The following is a 17642-nucleotide window of genomic DNA, read 5'->3' as shown; positions in this document are numbered from 1 at the left end:
GTGAACTTTTCACATAAAGAATACTCTGGTTTCTCTTCAGAGAGAATAAATCTTTCGCCTTTTACTAAAGATTTCCGTAGAGAGAAACAACCATGAGTTTCATATAATTTTTTGATGCCTGGCTACGGCTGCCTTTAATATGCTTTTCAGCAATAAAAATATATATATGACACAAAAGAACTTCAATAAGTCGTGCAAGTGTCTGTTCGTTGCCTATTTTGGGGTCTGTCTGCATAGCGAGTAAGGCTCTAGCGCAGACTAAAAATAATTTTAAAGATCCTATGTTAACATTGGCAATTCAAATTTAAAGAGCGGTAAAAATCCGAGTCTCGGATACTCCGCCTGCTCTAACTAAAGACAGTCGTTTCAAAGGGCCAATTCCCTTTGGGTACCAGGGTGTTTATTTAACTGGTCTTATAATTTAATGCACGATTCTATGTCAGATCTCACACCAATAACTACGAGTGAGAAGGGTGCATTACACAGCACGCATATAGTAGGGGTTTTTTGACAACATACATTGCTAAATCCCAGTGCGTCACTGTCTTTATTTGTACAGAGACTGAGTACACTCTAAGCTCTATTTCTCCTTCATCCACTAGGGGCCACTGGAGTGTAGTTACAATGGGGGAGATAGTAGGTGGTATTGGTAGCTGGCACTTTAAAAATTCTCACACTGTGGCTAGCTCCTCCCCTACTATCTCCCCTCCAAGCCAGTCTTAGTTAAGTGCCCGAGGTAGCTGGTTCACTTGGGTTTAGCTGAAGAATTTTCTTCTTTTTTCTTTATTATTTTATTTTTCTTACACACACTCACAGACTGGCAGCTCTGCCACTGCCAGTCTGCACCGTGGGAGCTGCCGGCGGGGTCCCATCGCAGCTGCGTGCGGCTAGGGATGGGCCCCGGCTGAGGGAGACACTGAGCTCTCCTGAGTTGGCGGACACCGCTGCGTGCGGCGCGTGTCGCGGCCACTCCATCCAGCAGAAGATTCCGGCAGCATGGCAGCGGTGAGTATCAAAAATGGTCGGACACCGCTGCGTGCGGCTTGTGTCGGGACCACCCCACCACAGAAGATTCCGGCTGGACGCCGCTGCGTGCGGCGTGTGTCGGGGCCGATCCACCAAGAACACAGTGGTGAGTGAAGTATACTTTATTTGTGGTGGCTATGTATGTTTTTAGAGCAATCTGTTTATTGTTGTACAACCCACTCCAGAAGGGCTCTCTGGGGCTGTAATGTACTTTATTGTATCCTTACCTGTCCTCCTCATGGAGAAACAGACAGGATGATTGGGGGAGGCTGAGTATGTGTTTATACAACCCTGACTGAAAAACGGGTGTGTGTCATTCTGATAACCCTCTGCTCCCCCAGCACCCCGCACCCCCCGCACCCACTCAGCGCGACTCACAGAGCCGGCACAGGGATCCCGCTCGAGCGCAAAGCAATGTTTAAATTTGGCGCCTTGTACGGAGGGGGCGGAGCTAAGTCCCGCTCTGTAGAGCGAGCTCAGCGCTCCCTGCTCCCAGGCGGCGACTCGCGCTCTGTTCAGCGCAACACTCCCCGGCGGCGGCTAGCAGATACAGGGCTCTACTAGCGCTGTATAGCGGGCTCAGCGCTCAGCGCTCCCCGGCGGTGACTCGCAGGCCCAGCGGAGGGTACAGCTCGCTTCCCGCTTAGTTTTGCAATAAGGCGCCATAGCCGGGGGGCGGAGCTAACTCCTGCTCTGTACAGCGGGCTCAGCATTCTCCGCTCCCCGGCCACTGTTATAGTGTAATAGGCATTTATGTGAGTTTAATGCACATGGTGCTGAGGAGAATGTGATATAGTCAGAGTGGCTCAGCACTAATCCAGTTATCCACTATATAGATTTTATCGCATAGCCCAGAGGAGTTTCACTCTGGCGGCCATTTCCTCCCTGCACAGACCTGGCTTCATATTTGCAGTGTCTCCTATAGCCCAGTGGGCTAATCTTGCATACTCAGAGACAAATACAAATAAAGTCCCAGGTATATTAACAGTTAACCCGCTTTACTCAGCGGGCTCCCAGGTCTCCCCGTCGCTAGGCAACAGCTCTGGGATTTGTAACTTTTCGATACTTCAGGCTGCTGAAATATAGATACATTCCTCCTGCAGTAGAGTCCTCTACCCAGCATTTTCCTACTTGCAAATCAGGGAACCTGCTCTATTACAGTAGCTGGGACTCAGCTCAATAATAATTAAAAGGATCTACTGTGCAGTATTTATTTACCTACGGTGTGTGTGTATATATACATATATAGTTATGTTTGTGCATGTATATATATAGATATATATATTTAAGTGCGTGTAGGTATGTATATAGATAAATCCATAAAATACCAGATATAGGGGATAAAAGCCTACGGCCACACCACCCTGAACACGCCCGATCTCGTCTGATCTCGGAAACTAAGCAGGGTCAGGCCCGGTTAGTACTTGGATGGGAGACCGCCTGGGAATACCAGGTGCTGTAGGCTACTTCCGCAATGTTTTCTAATAACAACATCTTGCACATAACATTTTCCCCCATCTTTCTCACAGGCTGGTCACCATTTTGAAAAGCCAGCGGAACCTCAGAGAAACATCTGGTGCACCTTAATTAGCGGTACACTAAATACAGGGCGGGGTGTTGCCTTCCCTTTATTATTCCTTGTTGTCACTAGTTACTAATGCTATTTGTAATTGTGGAATGCGTGTAAGGCATCAGACAAATAGCGCTGCGGCTCAGTACGCTAGTAGCGGGTATCTGAACAGGGGTTTGAATCCAAACAAAACTTTAAGGAGAACTCCTATAGCCTAGGGCTAAGACTCCTGTCCCACAGCGCAGCGTTGCTGGTTCAGGTCTCCGCTGCTCCAGAAAGTTTATTTTAATCGTATCGGTCACTACACATTATAGTGCAGACCTTACGTAGGGCTCTGTTTATTTAACCCACCTTTTCTCCTTTCGTTTGTCTCTCCTGGGATAGTCGAAGAATTCCCTCTTAGGTGTGAAGTATGCGGCGGAGCCATCTGCTTCGCCCTCCACGCACCTGCACACCCCTGTTTGATCAATGATGCAGGTAATGTCACTATTAACCAGACAATAGCTCATCAGGTAAGCCCTTGGACTTTGGTTTCCAAGGTCACAGGATCAAATCACAGCGGGACCAAACACACCTTTCCAAAAAGAAACTTTGCTAACATTCCATGCATTACTGATGTCTGTTTTCTGTGGATCTGAACCAGTGTCTCAGAATATACAGGTACATAATACAGCAGTTCATCTGATACTGCAGGTAAAGGAGGAGGACACGTCAAGTCCATCAGGGTTCCACGCCATTGACGAAAATGACAGCGACTGGTTCAGTTTCGGATGAGCTGGGCAGGCTCCGGTAGGCGGCCGACAGACACCCGAATACACAATATCAGGTATCAAACAGGGTTTGTTTTCCTATCTTTTCCCCGCAGATGGCAGGAGATGGTATCAGAACCTCTCTAGGGTATACACCTCGGTGTATCGCCGGTCCATCAAGCCGCCGTTTTCCTGAGGCAACCTTGCTCAGGGATCCATCGACATATGCGGCAGCATGGTTCTACCGTATCCGGAGCAGGTAGGTTGGGGAACAATTGTCCTCTAGGTTACAGGATGCTTCGCATCAGGATCAATTGATACTTTGATACAGGTCAGAATCACGATTCTGCTTTATGTTCCTTGGAGGTCTCCATGTCTACAGACTCGGACCCTGCATCTTCGCTTGGGCTGTCTTAACCCGACGACCTCTGGGGCTGCGACAGTGACAAGTAAACATGAAATCCTACGGGGCAGATGGTTCTGGGGAAGGAACTTTCTGCAGGATTTCTTGAACCAATGGAGGTAGGTCCACTTTGATTTCTCCTACTACTGCCCCAGCTCCAAGACAGACCTTTACTGGTCTTCCCTTTAGATTGTTTCGTGCCCTTTCAGGTTTTTGACTCCACACGGGTGATATCTTCGTCGCCAGGGGTTCTCAGGGTAAAAAGGCTGAAGCAGAGGTTCAACATCCTCAGTCCAGTCTGATTTTATGTCATCCTATACACCCATTACACCTGCAGGGTCCCAGGGTAGGCGCAGGTCGATGGGAGAAGGCTTGGGCGGTTACAACCGTCTCAGGAGTCCCTCGGCATGGGTCGGCTGATTTACGATGACAAGAGAGTCATACTGCAGGCTGCGCTCCATAGGTTTCTAACCGCAAAGGGTGTTGATCCCTGTTTTACACATATCATTTGAATTAGGACAGTTCTCAGGCCTTTGTTTTCTTTTCACGTTCCGAAGCCAAGTGGCTCGGACAGGCCTATTCTGGCCTTACAATCCTTTTAGTCTGTGATTGCTAGTTTAAACAAGAAAGGGAGTTTTACGTGTCCCTTGTCTTCAGAGATGCCTGTTTACTGATTTCCGTTGGACAGGCTTTTCTCAGATTCCCCCTTAACAGGATTCTCATTTTCACTGTAAGTCCTTTACTCTTCTCTCTTCCGCTCCCACAGAGTTTAGGAAGATAACAGAATAACTCTTTTTCAAGGGCAGTGGGTGACGTTGGTTCCCTAATGGGACAATTTACTGCTACTATCCCACTCTGTACATTAGGTGGCTTCTGAATATCCGGAGGATCCACGAGCTTCTGATTCGACACAGATCCAATTTATGCTCCGCATAGACGTTTCTCAACACGGTCCGTCAGAGGTTTTTTCATTCCTCGGCACCAGAGACTCTATTTCTTCAGTCAAGTTGCGACGTAATGAGTGGTCGCCTCCATTCCTCTCGGAACGGGGGACAACAATCTTGTTTCCAGATCAAGCCACCAGGTCAGACTCCTGGGTGAGGGAACATGCCCCGGAGTTTTGTCAGCTGGTCCGCTGTGGGCGGAGATTTCGGATCGACCTCAGGGCGTTCTGACTGACTCTTTAACCCTTTATTACTCTCGGACGGCAGTAGCCGTGGAGGCCCTCAGGGCTCCGGGGAGTTTTCTGGTTATTCTATCCTGCCTCCTTTTCTATTTCTACTTCATGTTCAGTAACACAGGAGGGGATTATGCGTGCTAGTCCTCTCGGTGGCGCTGGTTGGGCCACGCATGACTTGAAGATACAGATACGCCTGTTGTCAGTAGAGGAGCCTTGGCTCCTACCTCGACGGGACTGTCTACTTCAACAGGCTCCTTTTTTTTTTTCTCCTTGTTCAATTTTACACTGGTTTCGGTTACCCGTGTGACTGTTCACGAGACCTCAGAAGGGAGGAGTTCCCTAGTTCGGTTAGGCCTACTGGGCTCCGATTTCAGAAGTCTATTACCTCTTCTCGCTTTTGCCACTTTGGGAAAACTTTATGGAACATAATGAAGATAAAAGGGGGTTTTTCCCCCTTCTTCCAGTTACCATTCATCTTTGGTTTCTCTGGGAGGTTTTTTGCTCCGCTGCGCTTCAAACCACACTGACCGGAATTTTAGGTCTCTGCCTTTTTCGCTTTTCTTCCAAATGAGATTAGCCTAGCGGCCGTAAGTTCGGCCTCTTGTTCAGGGAGTACTCTAATGGCAACTCCCCGGGCTCGGCTTCGGCCTCAGCGGTCGTTTCTTCCAGAGGGGAGGTCCATTTTTCATATAAATCTGACACTAGTGGTTTTCAATCCTCTCTGAATGTTGTCAGGGCTCGTCAACTCTCTCTACAGAGGTCTCAGGCTATTCGATGAAGTGTTTTTTCTTCTTTGCTCTGGACGATGCTCCCGTACTAAATAGCCGGGGCCCCAGCATATGCTGGACAGTTGGATACATCTGATCATCAGACAGTCTTCTTGGCGGTTACTAGGGAACCTCCGTTTTCCAATTCAGCGCGCTTTACGCGCATTGTAAGACCTTCGTGGGCAGCCGCCCGCGGGGTCTCCATGAATATTTTGTCGGGCGGCTACTTGGTCAAACCGACATTCGTTTTGTCAAATTCTACAAGTTTGACACTTTTACGGCCTCTGCATCACTGTTTGGCCGAGCAGTTTTTACAGGACTCTCAGCGCTTTCCCACCCGTTTTTTGGGAGCTCTGGGACGTCCCCATTGTAACTACACTCCAGTGGCCCCTAGTGGATGAAGGAGAAATCAGGATTTTGGTACTTACCGATAAATCCCTTTCTCCGATTCCACAGGGGCCACTGGACGCCCGCCCAGCGCTGTTTCTCCTGATTTTTGTTTGATTAACGATTGCAGATCACCATATGACTGCTTGTTGGGTTCAGGCTAGCCTGGTTTTTTGTCAGGTTCTGTTCCAGGTTTAGTTTGTGTTCGCCTGGTTTACAGGGCGTCGTTAACCTCCTCTACCTTACGGTTTGTTTATTACAGCTCTCCTCGGGCACAGTTTAACGTAGACTGGCTTGGAGGGGAGATAGTAGGGGAGGAGCTAGCCACAGTGTGAGAATTTTTAAAGTGCCAGCTACCAATACCACCTACTATCTCCCCCATTGTAACTACACTCCAGTGGCCCCTGTGGAATCGGAGAAAGGGATTTATCGGTAAGTACCAAAATCCTGATTTAATCGTTTCCAAAATGACGCGATCCGCCATTGGTAAATGCGTCTGTGTCAAAGAATACATTTCAGTTACTAGACTATATGTATGGAAACAGGGACGATCACGGTTTAAAGAAGCTGCAGAGTATAGCTGTAAAGCTTCTGCTAACGCCGGTCACTTTCATCGTCGCTAGTTTAACCATGACAAGGCCATAGCTTGTTGGTCTTAAATTTGACATTACTGCAGCCAGTATCAAAACGGAAATACTTGTGCCGGCGTTTAATTCCTTTAGACTTCAGTTTTTTAAAACAAAAACAGTCACGCCTTGTAAAGACGCTATAGTCTGCAAGCCAGTGGCTTGATGACCTCTTAGGCCATCTACATGTTCCTATTGTGGAGCGCGTCTTTACACGTTACATTGCGGGAAACATCAACTCATGAGGTCTCAGCTATTTACAGATTTGGCAGGTTGCCATTTAGTCTCTGCTGGTCTTCAGCTGTTTTATATCCAGTCAGTAGTACACCAGCAGAGTCAGGGTTACTTATTCCCCTCTGTTTGGGGGAACAAATAGCATTTGCATATTGGAGCCACAACATTGCATAATTGCATTTGATCTTCACAATGCGTATTTACCCATTCTGGTTGTTAATAGGTTCTAACCTTGGCAAAACGCCACAACTATTAACCATTTCAGGTCTACCGTTTGGTTTCTGGTCAACGCCTCGGGTATTTACCAGAGTGATGTTGGTGGTAGCTCATCTCAGAGTCCTGACAGTGACAATCTTTCCATACTTAGACTATCTGCTCGTTAGAACTCTGTATCACCAGAGTGCCTCTAACTTAGATGATCTGCTCATAAAAACTCTGTCTCAACACAGTTCCTCTAATTTGCGCTACTAATGTATACTGCGGTGGCAGATCATGTTCAAAGCGATTCCTAGGTAAGATTATAAATACGGTAAATCAAAGACATTTACCTACTACACATCTAGTAATTAGTGCTAAACACGCACACTAGCGATACATTGGTGTATTCGCCTGTTAAAAATAATGATGTGTTTCAAAGCGCTTTAAGTTCGCCGGCCTTCACTCGCGTTTCCCACAGAGGGCCGAGGGTGTATATACTCTGGACGACAGTCTCAGAGGTTCAGGAGTTGTAGTTAAAAAAGAGGTTCTAAAAGCACGACAGATTGCGGTCGATAAAAGTCCTGGAACTCCGTGCATTTTACAATGCACTACATGCTTCGTTTTCAGTCTGACCAAGGCAGTCAGACAAGGCAACGGGAGTTGCATACACAACAACCAGGGAGAACCAAGAAGCCGCATGGCAATGCGGCAGGTAACTCAAATCCTCAATGGCTCAGAACACCATTATGTGAAAATGTCAAGAGATCATTCCGTGACTGCACATCTGTTAGACAGATGATCTCACCCGTCAGGATTGGGATCCTGAAAACTGGACATTAAATCCAGAGGTGTTTCATATGTGAGTCCACAGAAGGGGGTTACCCTCAGGTATACATGATGGCATCTCGCCAAATTACAAAAGCTCAGTATGTGTACAAAACAACAGATCACAAGGGCAGTGGCAGTGGAGTGTTTCACATTCATGTGGTCATTCAGCATCGTGTATCTGGCTCCACCATTTTCCGCTGCTTTTTCCGTTGCCAAAACGGATCATAAGACAGTTCGTCACAGTCATACTGGTGATATCTCATGGGTTTCGGAGAGCTTGCTTCTCGAATCTCCAAGGAATACTGGCACACGATCTTGGGCCGCTCATAATACGTCCAACCTGTTACATCAGGGAACGTTCTTTTAACCATAGTTACAATGTACCTATTACCCATGTACCGCAGCTGCGGTTGACGGAGTGAGGGTTCAGACCGCCCTCTTAAGAAATAGAGCGTTACAGTATCGGTTATACCAACCAGGTTACGAGCTAGTAAGCCGCTTTAGGCAGCTCATTATTACAAAATTTCGTGTGGTAGACCTCGGAAGTTTCCGACATCATCCTTCAAGTTACCCGTATTCTGTTAAACGGGGTGGAATGGAAAACTGCGTTTATCTGCACTAAGGGTGCAGGTATCTGTGTGGTAAACTTATTTTCAAAGACGTTTGCCTCTATTACGTCTGTACACACTTTTCTACAAGGTGTCATCAAAGTTCAAGACTCTATTTATCCCACCTACAGCGCCAGGTGGCTTGAAGTTGGGTTCAGATTTCTTATAGTTTTCATATTTTGAACCCTTACAACAAAGGGGGATTAAGTTTCTCACTTTGGAAAACATTTTCCTTCTAGCCTTGGCTTCGGCAAGGGTTTTGCTTTCATATTTGAGTGCCTTGTTTTCCAAGCCACCGTATTTGAGTTTTCTCATGATAAAGCAGATCTTCGGACGAATTCCGCTTTCGTATTCTTCACATCAATATACCAATAGTGGTTCATGTGTGGACAGCACATTCTAGAATTCTGAATGTGCTACACGCATTACGCGTTTATATATGTCCCGAACGTCTACAGTACGTGAGATGAATACGTTGTTTGTTCTCTATGATACTGCCAACTGGGGTTAGCCAGTTTTTCAGCAGACATTATCCAGTTGGATAATAATAATGACTACAAGTCAGGCTTACTTTAAGGCTAAGTTACAATCGTCTACGTCAGTAATAGCTCATCCCACAGGTTCTGTGGGAATGTCAGACCCAGCGGGTCGTGGAGTGTCTACGACGCGGCTACATAGCCTTCAGTGCACCACGTTTGTGCACGTTTACACGTTATGAATGGTGGCGCCATCAGCATCTAGCTTTGGCCTGCCTACTGTTACAAGTATCAAACAGCTCTCCCGCCCACGAGGGAAGCTTTGGTACGTCCCAAGAGTACTCCAGTGACCCCTAGTGGATGATAAAGAAAATAGGATTTTGGTACTTACCAGGTAAATCCTTTTCTTTGAATCCATAGGGGGCACTGGACGCCCACCCAGAGCAGTTTTACCTGGGTTGTTTTAAGCTCAAGGGAGCTTAGGGTAACAAGTTTTACTTGATTGATATTAAGCTCAGAGGAGCTTATGGTAACACATTTTCACCGATTGGTTCAAATTATAAAGTTCTATCGGTTATGGTGTCAACTGTTTAGTTGACAGTAAGGTTATGGGTCAACATTGTTGTTGTCCGTTATGTTATAGGTATTCTCCATTGTCAACCTCTCTATATAGTTCCTGTTCGCTCAGTAAAAAACACTGAGAGAGTACACTGAGGTACTCGGGGATATGGAGGGGGGGGAGAGTCCTAAATTTAAATATTCAGTGCCTTTGTTCGGCTACGCCCGTCCATATCCCAAGAGTACTCCAGTGCCCCCTATGGATTCAAAGAAAAGGATTTACCTGGTAAGTACCAAAATCCTATTTTTCAAAGACGATTGGCTCTATTGCCGTCGGTACACACTTTTCTGCAGGGTGTCCTCAGGGTGCAGCCTCCATTTATCCCACCTACAGCGCCATGCGACTTGAAGCTGGGTTCAGATTTCTTACAGTCTTCATATTTTGAACCCTTACAACAAGTGGATATTACGTTTCTCACTTGGAAAACGTTTTTTCTTCTAGCCTTAGCTTCGGCAAGGCGTTTTTTCAAATTTGGGTGCCTTGTCTTGCAAGCCACCGTATTTGGGTTTCCTGATGACAGAGCGGAGCTTCGGACGAATTCCGATTTCTTACCAAAGCTAGTGTCATTTTTTCACAACAATCAACTAATAGTGGTTCCTGTGTTGACAGCACATTCTAGAATTCTGATTGTGGTACGCGCATTACGCATTTATATGTCCCGAACGTCTACAGTTCGTAATACGGATACGTTGTTTGTTCTCTATGATGCTGCCAATTGGGGTTAGCCAGCTTCTCAGCAGATCTTATCCACATGGATAAAACGGACTACACGTCAGGCTTACCTTAAGGCTAAGTTACAGTCGCCTACATCAGTAATAGCTCATCCCACAGGTTCTGTGGGAACGTCATGGCCAGCTGGTCGTGGAGCTTCTACGACGCAGCTTGACCGTGCGGCTACATGGTCTTCAGTGCACACGTTTGTGCGCGTTTACAAGTTTGAAACGTTTGCGGCATCAGCATCTAGCTTTGGCCGCTTAGTGTTACAGGTGTCAAACCGCTCTCCCGCCCACGGGGGAAGCTTTGGTACGTCCCAAGAGTACTCCAGTGACCCCTAGTGGATGATAAAGAAAATAGGATTTTGGTACTTACCAGGTAAATCCTTTTCTTTGAATCCATAGGGGGCACTGGACGCCCACCCAGAGCAGTTTTACCTGGGTTGTTTTAAGCTCAGACGAGCTTATGGTAACACATTTTCACCGATTGGTTCAAATTATAAAGTTCTATCGGTTATGGTGTCAACTGTTTAGTTGTCAGTAACGTTATGTGTCAACTTTGTTGTTGTCCGTTATGTTATAGGAATTCTCCATTGTCAACCTCTCTATAGTTCCTGTTCGGCTCAGTAAAAAACACTAAGGTAGTACACTGAGGTACTCTGGGATATGGAGGGGTGGAGAGTTCTAAATTTAAATATTCAGTGCCTTTGTTTCTGCTAAGCCGTCCATATCCCAAGAGTACTCCAGTGCCCCCTATGGATTCAAAGAAAAGGATTTACCTGGTAAGTACCAAAATCCTATTTTCTGTGCCCGGCTGAGCTGGATGCACACTAGGGGCTCTCCTGAGCTCCTAGGAAGAAAGTATATGTTAGGTTTTTTATTTTCAGTGAGACCTGCTGGCAACAGGCTCACTGCACCGAGGGACTAAGGGGAGAAGAAGCGAACCTACCTAAGTGGTGGTAGCTTGGGCTTCTTAGGCTACTGGACACCATTAGCTCCAGAGGGATCGCACACAGGACCCGACCTCGTCGTCCGTTCCCGGAGCCGCGCCGCCGTCCCCCTTACAGAGCCAGAAGCAAGAAGGTCCGGAAAAGCGGCGGCTGAAGACTTCTGTCTTCTCCAAGGTAGCGCACAGCACTGCAGCTGTGCGCCATTGCTCCTCATGCACACCACACACTGCGGTCACTGATGGGTGCAGGGCGCTGGGGGGGCGCCCTGAGCAGCAATATTAACACCTTGGCTGGCGAACTGACACCATATATAGCCCCAGGGGCTATATAGGTGTTTATTAACCCCTGCCAGAACTTTTACAATAGCGGGAGAAAGCCCGCCGAAAAAGGGGCGGGGCCATCTCCCTCAGCACACTGGCGCCATTTTCCCTCACAGCTCCGCTGGAAGGATCGCTCCCTGGCTCTCCCCTGCAGTCCTGCACTACAGAAAAGGGTAAAAAAGAGAGGGGGGCACAAATTAGGCGCAGTATAAATATATTATGCAGCTATAAGGGAAAACACGTTTTATAGGTGATATCCCTGTGATATATAGCGCTCTGGTGTGTGCTGGCATACTCTCCCTCTGTCTCCCCAAAGGGCTTTGTGGGGTCCTGTCCTCTGTAAGAGCATTCCCTGTGTGTCTGCTGTGTGTCGGTACTGCTGTGTCGACATGTATGAGGAGGAAAATGATGTGGAGGCGGAGCAAATGCCTGTGAATGTGATGTCACCCCCTGCGGGGTCGACACCTGTGTGGTTGGACTTATGGAAGGAATTACGTGAAAGTGTCAACTCCTTACACAAAAGGTTGACAACATAGGACAGCCGGCTACTCAGCTTGTGCCTGTTCCAGCGTCTCAAAGGTCATCAGGGGCTTTAAAACGCCCGCTACCTCAGGTGACAGATACAGACGTCGACACGGATACCGACTCCAGTGTCGACGACGATGAGACTAGTGTACCCTCAAATAGGTCCACCCGTTACATGATTGAGGCAATGAAAAATGTTTTACACATTTCTGATAATACCCCAGGTACCACAAAAAAGGCTATTATGTTTGGTGAGAAAAAACTACCTGTAGTTTTTCCTGCATCTGAGGAAGTAAATGAGGTGTGTGAGGAAGCGCGGACTTCCCCCGATAAGAAATTGATAATTTCAAAACGGATATTGGCAGCGTACCCTTTCCTGCCAGAGGATAGGTCACGTTGGGAAACACCCCCTAGGGTAGATAAGGCGCTGACACGCTTATCAAAGAAGGTGGCACTACCGTCTCCGGATACGGCCACCCTGAAGGAACCTGCTGATAGGAAGCAGGAAGCTACCCTAAAAGCTATTTACACACACACGGGCATTATATTGCGACCAGCGATTGCATCAGCTTGGATGTGCAGTGCTGCTGCTGCGTGGTCAGATTCCCTGTCGGATAATATTGATACCATGGATAGGGACAATATTTTGCTGACGATTGAGCATATAAAAGATGCAGTCTTATACATGCGTGATGCACAGAGGGATATTTGCCGGCTGGCATCAAGAATAAGCGCTATGTCCATTGCCGCCAGAAGGGGGTTATGGACTCGGCAATGGTCTGGCGATGCCGACTCAAAACGGCACATGGAAGTTTTGCCCTATAAGGGGGTGGAACTGTTTGGGGATGGTCTTTCGGACCTCGTGTCCACAGCTACTGCTGGGAAATCGACCTTTTTGCCACAGGCTACCCCACAGCAAAAGAAAGCACCGTATTATCAGGTACAGTCCTTTTGGCCCCAGAAAAGCAAGAGGGCTAGAGGCTCATCCTTTCTGCCGAGAGGCAAAGGTAGAGGGAAAAAGCTGCAACACACAGCTAGTTCCCAAGAGCAGAAGTCCTCCCCCGCGTCCGGTAAGTCCACAGCATGACGCTGGGGCTGCTCAGGCGGACCCGGGTACGGTGGGGGCCCGTCTCAGGAATTTCAGCGCTCAGTGGGATCTCTCACAAGTGGATCCCTGGGTCTTTCAAGTAATATCTCAGGGGTACAGGCTGGAATTCGCGACGTCTCCCCCCCGCCGTTTCCTAAAATCTGCCTTACCGGCAACTCCCTCTGCCAGGGAGGCGGTGTTGGTGGCTATTCAAAACCTGTATTCACAGAGGTACCCCTCCTTCAGCAAGGAAAGGGTTACTATTCTACAATGTTTGTGGTACCGAAACCGGACGGTTCAGTGAGACCCATCTTAAATCTAAAATCCTTGAATACTTATATCAAAAGGTTTAAGATGGAATCGCTCAGGGCGGTTATTGCGAGCCTGGACGAGGGGGATTACATGGTCTCCCTGGACATCAAGGATGCGTACCTACATGTCCCCATTTACCCTCCTCACCAGGAGTACCTCAGATTTGTGGTACAGGACTGTCACTATCAGTTCCAGACGCTGCCGTTTGGGTTGTCTACGGCACCGAGGGTCTTTACCAAGGTAATGGCCGAAATGATGATACTCCTTCGCAAGAAGGGAGTTTTAATTATCCCGTACTTGGACGATCTCCTGATAAAGGCGAAGTCCAAGGAACAGTTGGTAGTGGGGGTAGCGCTTTCTCGGGAAGTGCTACAACAGCACGGCTGGATTCTCAATTTCTTTTTCATCCACTAGGGGTCACTGGAGTACTCTTGGGATATGGACGGTTTCCGTAGGAACAAGGCACTGAATATTCAAATTTAGAACTCTCCTCCCCTCCATATCCCAGAGTACCTCAGTGTTTTTTCTGTGCTTCTCGTAGCAACAGGGCTTGTGTGGAGCTTAAACCACACTACTTTGGATATTTTTATTTTTCATTTTTTTTTTCTACCTTTTTACTTTTTCTACTAACAGCACATCCCTTCCCAGTTTCTGTAAAAACTTGGGTCCGGGATAGTGCCGCTGCACGGAGCAGCGCATGGCGTGTCGGTCCTCACAAAGAGCACCCTCACTGCCACACGCAGCACATTCCCTGACTGCTGCTACAGCTGGACGGAGCTTACAGATAGAAGCCCCGTCACAGCCTTCGCCTCTGGAGTCAGGTATGCGGGGGGTACGGGGCGGTCAGCGCACGCTGCCGCCCCGCTGTGTGGGGACACTGCTCGCTGAGGCCGCCGCTCGCACTGCACTCGCAACCGCCTCCCCTGCCAGGCCGCCCGGTAACCGCTCCGGCCCGCGCCCCTCCACTGTAGAGACTCGCCGGCCGCCGCTCACACCCGCCGGCCGCCGCGCTCACCCGCCGGCCGCCGCGCTCACCCGCCAGCCACACACGCACCGGCCGCCGCTGCAGGACGCTCCATTACTCGCTCCCCGGCTCCCTGCAGGTACCTGCGCCCCGGCATTCCCGCTCAGACAGCGGTACACGACGGGGGAGGGAGCAGAGGGGGGAGAGGACATTAGCGGAGGGCTGCATAAGGGGGGAAATAGGCTGTTAAGTCTATATTACAGGGTTGGCTGCATGTTGCATATACCCTGCCCTGTAAGGCATGGCAGCCATTTTAATCTTGCTTCCTGTCTTCCTGTTGTGATTCCAGATCCTGTACTGCATCTCTACTCCACCGGAGGCGCAGGGGTGTTGGTGGGAATTTGGGATCAGTTTCATACAGTACTGGCACGTGCACTACACCTTGCCAGATATATATATATAGAGACACCTTAGTATTATTTACTGAGTCGTGCAGGTTGTCTGTCTTTGTGTGTTGTCTGTCGGCATAATGAGTAAGGCACCAGCAAAACCTAAAAACCGCTGCCATGTCTGTCAGAGTGTGTTACCGGATGGATCTACCACATGCACAGTATGTTTTGTGGATTCCGCTACAAATACGATTTCGGCTCCGCTGGCTAACCCGGTTTCATTCCCGAACCCTCCATGGGCTGTGCTAGCAGATGTCATGGCTGGATTGCAATCTGAATTGGCCGCCGCTCGACAGGAGCGGGAAGCGGCAAGATCTGAGTATAGGGTGAGACCGCTAGGACTACCGGAGGGGTCTCAGCCTTGCCAAAAGTCCAAGTCCATTTTGGATAGTAGGGATAAATTTCATTTGTCTTATGATTTACCAGTTTCGGCTATGTTACAGTCTGACGACTCTATGCCAGACCTCACGGCGCGAGATGACGGTGAGGAGGGCGAAGTAGACCAGCAGTCAGATAGTGAGGATTTTGACAGCCCAGGCATTGATAATCTCATTAGAGCGGTGCGTCAGTCTCTGAAGTTTACAGAATCTGAGGAGCCTCTGACGAATGATGAAGTCGTCTTTGCCAAACGACAGAGGGCTCCGATGTGTTTTCCGGTTTCGGAATCTCCTAATAAGATGTTACTGGAAACACGAAAGAATCCGGATAAACGGTTTTCTATTCCTCGCAGGTTTAAGTCTAGTTACCCGTTTCCGGAGTCTGTGACGGCTACATGGGAGAATCCGCCATTGGTGGATTCGTCTGTGTCTAAACTTACAAAGAAATTAACCATACCAGTGCCGGCGGCTACTACGCTTAAAGACCCTTCAGACCGTAAAATTGAAGCTATGCTAAAATCCATGTATATAGCAGCAGGAGTGTTGCTTAGACCTGGGTTGGTTGGCATTTGGGTAACTAAGGCACTCATGGTATGGATAACAGAACTCAAATCTGCCCTACATGACGATCACCTTATACTTCTCGCTGATCAAATCTGGGAAGCTGCTGATTATCTATGTACAGCTTCTACTGACGTCTGTCAGCTCACTTCTCGCCTTTCCTCGTCGCTAGTTACAGCACGACGAGCACTCTGGCTGCGCTCTTGGCAAGCGGAGGCGGAGGTCAAAAGAGGTATAGAGGCGTTACCTTACGGTGGCGAGAAGTTGTTTGGTCCTGAATTGGACAAATGGATTGCTGAGGCCACGGGTGGTAAGTCTGTTTTCTTACCATTGCCTCCAACGGCGCCTAGGCGGAAATACTCGGGGCCGGCATTCAAATCCTTTCGGCCTCAGCCATTTCGAGGCCGTGGTAGAGGACCAGCCACGGCTGGTAGACGAGGTCCAGGGCGTGGTTTTCAACACACCAACGCCAGTCGTCAAGACGCTAAGGTCACCGACAAACCAGTGGCATGACGGACTCCCAGCCCATCTTGGATCTCCAATTGTGGGAGCACGCCTTCAGAGGTTCCATTTGGCGTGGTTTCAGACGTCCACAGATGGGTGGATCCGCAATTTAGTGCTAAAAGGTTACAAAATAGAATTCGACTGTCTCCCGCCACTGCGGTTTTTCAAGACAGGACTGCCTGTGTCGGACGACAAAAGGGCGGTTCTGCAAATTGCCATTCAATCTCTGCTGGAGTCAGCAGTTTTGATTCCGGTCCCTGTACACCAACAAGGGCAGGGTTATTATTCCAGGCTGTTTGTGGTACCAAAGCCGGATGGCTCGGTCAGGCCAATATTGAACTTAAAGGGCCTCAATCAGTACGTCACTTACTACAGATTCAAGATGGAATCTCTGCGGTCAGTAATTGCAGGTTTAGAGCCACAAGAATTCATGATTGCGCTGGATCTCAAAGATGCGTATTTACACATTCCGATTTGGCCACCTCATCAGAGGTTCTTGCGGTTTGCAATCCGGCAGAACCATTACCAGTTTCAGGCTCTACCGTTTGGCCTCTCGTCAGCGCCTCGGGTATTCACCAAAGTGATGTCTGTGATGATAGCTCATCTCAGATCCCTGGGAGTGATCATAGTTCCGTACTTGGACGATCTGCTCATCAAAGCTCCGTCTCAACAGATGCTCCTACAGCATGCGTTGCTAACGTACGATGTCCTAGTTCAGCACGGTTGGATTGTCAACTTCAAGAAATCACATCTGATTCCGTCTCAACGACTGCAATTCCTAGGTATGATTCTCGATACGGTAAATCAAAGAATTTACCTACCAGAACGGAAAGTACAGATCATTCGTCATCTGGTTCGATTGGTGCTCAAGCCACGCACAGTCTCGGTACATCTGTGCATTCGCCTCTTAGGCACAATGGTGGCGGCTTTCGAAGCGCTTCAGTTCGGGAGGCTTCACTCACGTCCTTTTCAACTGGATGTGCTCGCACAGTGGTCGGGCTCGCATCTGCAGATTCACCACAGAGTGAGGTTGTCGCCACGGGCCAGGGTGTCTCTACTCTGGTGGCTCAATGTACACAATCTGACCGCAGGGAAACGGTTCGGCGCCTGGAATTGGATAATTCTAACGACGGACGCGAGTCTCAGAGGTTGGGGAGCTGTAGTTCAAAATTGTCAGCTCCAGGGTCTCTGGGCAGATCACGAAAGATT

At 48.5% G+C, this 17642-nt stretch overlaps 1 protein-coding gene, 1 non-coding gene and 1 pseudogene across 4 annotated transcripts in view; all 3 read left to right on the top strand.

Annotated features, from left to right (window-relative positions):
• Positions 1 to 17642, top strand: part of TOP1MT (DNA topoisomerase I mitochondrial) — a 159475-nt gene that overhangs the window by 113798 nt on the left and 28035 nt on the right. The window lies entirely within an intron of this gene.
• On the top strand, positions 21 to 130 carry LOC134931263 (U5 spliceosomal RNA; annotated as a pseudogene).
• On the top strand, positions 2373 to 2491 carry LOC134929761 (5S ribosomal RNA). The gene has a single exon (XR_010178632.1). It is a non-coding gene; the product is annotated as a 5S ribosomal RNA (ribosomal RNA).

This window comes from Pseudophryne corroboree, chromosome 5, assembly GCF_028390025.1.
Source record: "Pseudophryne corroboree isolate aPseCor3 chromosome 5, aPseCor3.hap2, whole genome shotgun sequence".
NCBI classification, from domain to species: domain Eukaryota; kingdom Metazoa; phylum Chordata; class Amphibia; order Anura; family Myobatrachidae; genus Pseudophryne; species Pseudophryne corroboree.
This window is presented reverse-complemented; position numbering and strand designations above follow the sequence as displayed.